General features: G+C 40.7%; 1 pseudogene; it reads left to right on the plus strand.

Annotated features, from left to right (window-relative positions):
• Positions 1-3,351: 3,351 nt before the first annotated feature.
• Positions 3,352-3,631, plus strand: LOC102875363 (annotated as a pseudogene).
• The last annotated feature ends 2,551 nt before the right edge of the window (positions 3,632-6,182 follow it).

Below are 6,182 nucleotides of genomic sequence, written 5' to 3' on the forward strand. Positions count from 1 at the left end.
AGAATAGCTTTGAATTCTCAAAGGATCTTCCATAGAAAGTGAATTTAGGTTAGCTGATCTGACCATTCTACCCATAATAAATATATCATCCTGAAATAAAATCAATATTACTGTGCCTGCCTACTCTAACAGCTTTCTATTTCAGCTCAAGTTTCACATGTCCTTTAAAATAAGAAAGGGCAATATAAATTAGCAAAGAGGATGGAAGGCATTGTCAGAAGAGATTTGGGAGAACAATAGACATTTTGAGAAATTACACCATAGATAGCAATTTACAACATAAATAATTGTTGACTGCATCCAGGAGGGCTACTCAAAGCTACACTTTTTAGTTTCAATTATGTTTTTATTTTTCATGTTTGTAATAATCTTTTCATGCAAAATCTCCTAACCTTTTATAAATAATTTAGTAGCATCCCAAAGAAATATTTGAACATGACTGAGGTATGCTGACATCTTACACTCTAGGATCATTGCCAACAGAATATTGGTTGACTTCAAGAAACCACTCTGTGGTTTTATCAGGGCTGAGACAGTATATGATACAGACCTAATGTGGAAGAGTCAAGGGTATGCGGTAAGGTCACCATACATTTCACATTTAGGTCTAACATAGTATGTTCTTAAGAAACAATTCTTGGGTTCTAAAATGGAACATTAGCCTTCCTCTTTACAACAATCCCCAGGTCTTCATTCAGCCCATATAAAACTCCATTGCCATCAAAGCTATAGTGACCTAGTGATAAGGAGTTGTGCTGGCAATCCAAAGGTATGCAGTTCAAATCCACCAGTTGTTCCAAGAGAGAAAGATGAGCAATCTCCTCCTGAGTGATTAACTGCCTCTGAAAAACCAATGGAGGGTCAACTATGGGTCATTTGTGACTCAAAGGTACACAATAACAGCATAACCAACAAGTCAGAACTGACTCACTATTGACCTTTGAGGTTTCCAAGACTAGAAAGGAGATTGTATATCTTTCTCCAGTGGAGCCACTGGTAGGTTCAAACCATCTGGAAGGTACCACAAATAAGTTTAGCAGTACAACTCCCCACAGACTACACTACCAGAGCTTCCTTCTAACCCACACAGCTATCGCTTTCTAGCACTTAGGTGTGTCAGGAACAGTGAGATTGGATCATGATAGGGCAAGGTTCAGAGCTATTGTTCATAGGTTGCTATGAGTCATAAACTCGAGGGCATATAATAACATGTTAAATATAATGCATAACAATTAATTACATAGCATAATCACCTTGAAATTGGTGCTCCCCAGAGTTCAATTGTCTTAAAATGCCTCATTCCAATATAATCATTGATTTTTAGCACTTGGACATAATGTGGTTTAGCAAAAGAATCAATTTAGTCAAAGGTTATATTTACCTGCAGAATAGTCCATTTGCTTAGGAGAAATGAACAGTTTATACCTTCAGAGATGTTTACTTGCTCATACTTGTCAGGGAATTAGAGTGAGTTCCAGGGAGTTTGGGGCTGATGAAAGAAAAATCTATGACCATGAGACTTATACAATTAAGCTACTAATTAACAGAATTACGTGTGTGGTGGAGGGGAAGGGATGTCTTCCAGTCATAAGCATAAAGCGAAAGGGCAAGAATTCATGACACACTAGGGAAGAAGAGAAGATGAAAGATGTACGTGTGTCCAGGCAAGGTCCCCACCACTCCTCTGTCAGTTTGTTGTTGTGATGGTTTGTGTGTTTCTGTGATGCTGGAAGCGTTGACAACTGCATTTTATACACCAATAGGCTCACCCATAGTGGACAGCAGAGATTCCAGACCAACACAAAGAAGTAAGACTAGCTATTTATTTCTGAAATAATAGACCATTGAAAGCTTTTGGAATAACAGAAAAACATTGTTGGCAATACTGTCAGAAGATGAGGCCCTCAGGTTGGAAGGCAATCAAAATTCAACTGGGAAAAGACTGCTTCCTCAAAGTAGAGTCTACCATAATGACATAGAAGCACCTTTATTGGCTAATGTGACAAGATGCAAAATGCAGATAAACAGTTGCAAAATATTCAATAACAGTCAAAAAATGGAATATATGAATTATGAATCTAGGAAAACCAGAAGTTGTAAAAAATGAAATGGAATGATAAAGAGCATCCTACACATTGTTGTTATCGTTGTTAGGTGTTAGTGAATCAATTATAACCCAAATTGACCCAGCAGATCTATGCTCTGCCCTGTCCTGTGCCATCCTCTTCACTCTTCATATACTTGAGCACATTGATACAATCACTGTCAATCCATCTTGTTGAAGGACTTCCTTTCTTTAATGACCTTTAACCTTCTATACATGATGTCTTTTCCCAAGGACTGGCTCCTTCTTCCATGTCAACATTATATGAGATGAAGTTTCACCATCCTTGTCTCTAAAAAGCAGACTTGTTACAGTTTTCCAAGACAGATTTGTTTATTCTCACTGTCTTTGGGTTATTCAGTACTCTTCTCCAACAACGCAGCTCAAAGACATATGCTCTTCCTTTTTCATCCTTATACACTGTCCTGCAGTTAAGAGATCAGAAGATGTGTTGCATAAGGAAAAATGTGCTGTCAAGAACCACTCCAATATTCCAAGGAGTAAGGAAGTTAGTTTAAATACTAAAGTGCACCTGATTCAAGCTATGGTCTTTTCAAATACTTCTCAAATTTGGGCAATGAATAAGAATGGCAGAAAAGGAATCTCTGCTTTTGAATTGTGGTGTTGGAGAAGCATATGACTAGACCAAAGACTGCCACCAAGAAAACAAATGTTTATTTTGAGAAAATGCAACCAGGATACTCTTTGGAAGCAATGTGGAACTTCATCTCACATACTTGGACATGTCATTGGGAAGTGCCAGTCCTTGGAAAAGGACATAATGTTTGGAAAGGTAGATTATCACTGAAAGAAAGGAAGACAGTCAATGAGGTGAATTGACACAATGACTATAATAATGGGCTCTCCAATATCAGAGATGGCGATGATATCTCAGGCAGGGCAAGTTTCAGATTTGTTGTTCATAAGGTCACTCATTGAGTCATAGTTGACTCAATGACACCTAACACAACAACAACTAGCAAAGCCCTTTGGTCACAACACAGTAAGGGTCTGGGTCAGAGAGTTCCAAGAACGTCAATAACATGAGTCTTTCTATCAGTGGAATGTGATCCTCTTTATGCTAAGCAATCCTCTTCCAAGGCATGGTATTTTCACTTTTCTCACAATTAGGAGTTGGAATTGTGGGAACAGTGTGGAGAAGAGAGGAGAATTACCCCTGGATCTGCCAAAGTCCATGTGTTGCCGTGTCCCCAAGTCCAGCACCTATGTCCAGCATCGTCGCCACCATGCCCAAGACAAAGGCTGATGGGGATGTTAAGGGAGATAAAGCCAACATAAAGGATGAGCCACAGAGATCTGCAAAGTTATCTATTAAACTAAAGCCAAATCCTACCTAAAAAGGCCCCTGCAAAGAAGGGAAAGAAGGTACCCCAAGAGAAAAAGTGGAAGGCTGAGGCTGGCGAGGATGTGAGCGACCCTGCAGAAAATGGTGATGCCAAAACAGACCAGTCATAGAAAGCTGAAGGTGCTGGAAGACGCCAAGAGAAGTGTGTGCATTTTTTATAACTGTGTGCTTCTGGTGACTATACAGTTTAAAGTGCTATTTTTTTTATCAAGTTTTATAAAAATGTTGACTTTTCTTTCACTTTTTCTAAGTAAAGCTATTTTGTTAGCACATGGAACACTTTATCTTTTTAGGGGAAGAGGCAAAACGCTACTAATAATAGTGTGTCCCTGAAGCTAGATTTTTGATGTGAATGGAAAGATCTTTACCTGCTAGGTGGTTTTTTGTTGCTGTGGGGTTTTTTTGGATTTGGGGGTGTTGGATCTTTTTACCTGCTAATTTTGAGAGACTTCCTCCTGATTCTCAGGAGAAGGGATTCCCTGGTGCTGAGATCCATTAGCCAACTCGGCACAAAGGCCTTGTGGTGTGGACAAAAAACCAAAACAAACAAACAAAAAAACCCCAAAAAAACAACCCAAAACCAAAAAACCTGTTTACATGTCCATCTTTTCCCTCTGCATTCAGCATCAACCTTTGGGACCTGATCCTCCAAGAAATTTATTACCATTTTGTTAGGCTATCTGGACTTTTCTGGTCATATTATCTGAGCAGCATTCCTTGAAAGAGCAGTGGTTCCTTCCCCACCCTCACCCCCAGGACTGTAGATCTCCAGATTGGAAATTCTGCCATTTTTGTTTCATTTTCTGAAAGTCAGGTTCAGCTTGTGAAAAAATTGTTAAACAACATGCTAAATATGAAATGTCAACCCTCCCTCCAAACTTTCACTATTCAGAGTATCAAAAGAAGATTTTATTGTGTTTTGTAGTGGCTTTTTTATTTTGGTAATTCACTGAAGAAGGAAGTTTAAAAGTTGTTGTATACTGTTAAAGATTGTCTGCCTGAAACATGTTAACATGTCCTGCCTTTAATACCATGATTGTTTATGAAAAGTATCTTTAATAAAGTTGGATACAAATTTTCTTGGGGGAGGGGAGGAGAGTTGGAATTGTGGAGTTGATGAAGAGTATTGAATATACCAGGAACTTCCAAAAGAAAAACAACTCCATCTTGGGAAAAGTGCAACCAGACTGCTGCTTAAAAGTAGGAACAATGGTCTCTTTCACACTCCACAAGAAACACCACCACCGATCTTCCCTCCCCACTCCAACTCCAGACACCGCTGACCTCATGCCCCAGAGCTGGCAACAAAACCCCAAAATATGCACTGTCCCCTGCCCCACACAGCAGGAGCTGCCACTGTACCTGAGAGCTTGGACTTCTGCTTAGAAGGACCCAGAGAAGGAAAGAGTCACGCAGAAACCTTGTCTGGTCTGAGACTCACACTCTGACCCAGTGATGAGCTTCTGTGAAGTCCCACCTAAGGCCCAGCCAGATCCACACTCCCAGTGACAAATGTAAAGAGTAGAAGCCTTTAGATCCTCATCTCCAAGGTCTCCACCCAGCCTCAGATTCATACTCTGACCCTGAAGCAAGTAGAGCTTTGGAAATTCCCACCTTTCTGCCAAAGGCCCAGTAAGATAATCACACCCTATGAGTCAGGCAAAAAGGAGAGGCCTTGGGGGCTCATCTCCAAGGACCCTACCTGACCAACCCTGTGGTGAGAAGATCCTACCAACCCTGTGGTGAGCAATGCTCTGGGAAGCCCTGTCTTCCTGCTGACAGCCCAGTCAGCTGAGACTCAGGCAGAGAGGAGAGTCCCTGGGGGCACCATCCTTGATGACCCCACCTAGCTTCAGACATACTCTTTGGCTCTGCCATCAGCAGAGCTACAGGGAGACATGCATTCTTGACAACAAATTAGTAAACTGAGGCCACCAACAACATACACTAAAGAGATTACGTCCTATTGATAATATGGAGTTCTATTTCAACATACCCTGAGTGGATGAATAACTCTCAAAAGTAATCAAAACCTTCTTTTTATTTACAATCAAAAGAAGTACTAAACCTACCACTGATTACCAGTATGCAGAATACAACACTATTATTTTTAAATTCTACAAAAATACCATCACCATAATGATACAGAAAAAGCAGACCAGCTTAAACCCTATACAAAACCAAACCAAAGTCTCATTTAGGAAGGAAAAAAAGTGACCAAAATGCAGAATCCACAGATAATAAGAGAAAATAAAAGAATTGTCTACAAAGATAAACTAATTTCTCATGAGAGCAAAAGGAGAGTTGCTGTCGGTCGTTATGTACCGTTGAGCCACTTGCGACTCATAGTGACCCTATGCACAACAGCCCTACACTCCGCTCTGTCTTGTGCCAATCGCACTGTCTCTGACACTCCCATCCCAATAACCCCAGTCGCTGAATCAATCCATCTCACAGAGGGCCTTCCCCTCCTGCGCCGTCCCTCCAACCTCCCCAGCATGATGTCCTTCTCCAAGGACCAGTCTCTTCATACAACATGTCCAAAGTATGTTAGATGGAGCCTCAGAATCCTTGCCTCCAAAGGGCCACCAGGTTTAACCCTTTCCAGGATGAATCTGTTTGCTTTCCTAGCAGTCTATGGTTGTTGTTGTTGTTGTTATGTGCCATCGAGTCGTTTGCGACACATAGCGACCCTATGCACAACAGCCTTAA

Source organism: Elephantulus edwardii, unplaced genomic scaffold (genome assembly GCF_000299155.1).
Source record: "Elephantulus edwardii isolate Elephantulus edwardi_28Jun2011 unplaced genomic scaffold, EleEdw1.0 scaffold00042, whole genome shotgun sequence".
NCBI classification, from domain to species: domain Eukaryota; kingdom Metazoa; phylum Chordata; class Mammalia; order Macroscelidea; family Macroscelididae; genus Elephantulus; species Elephantulus edwardii.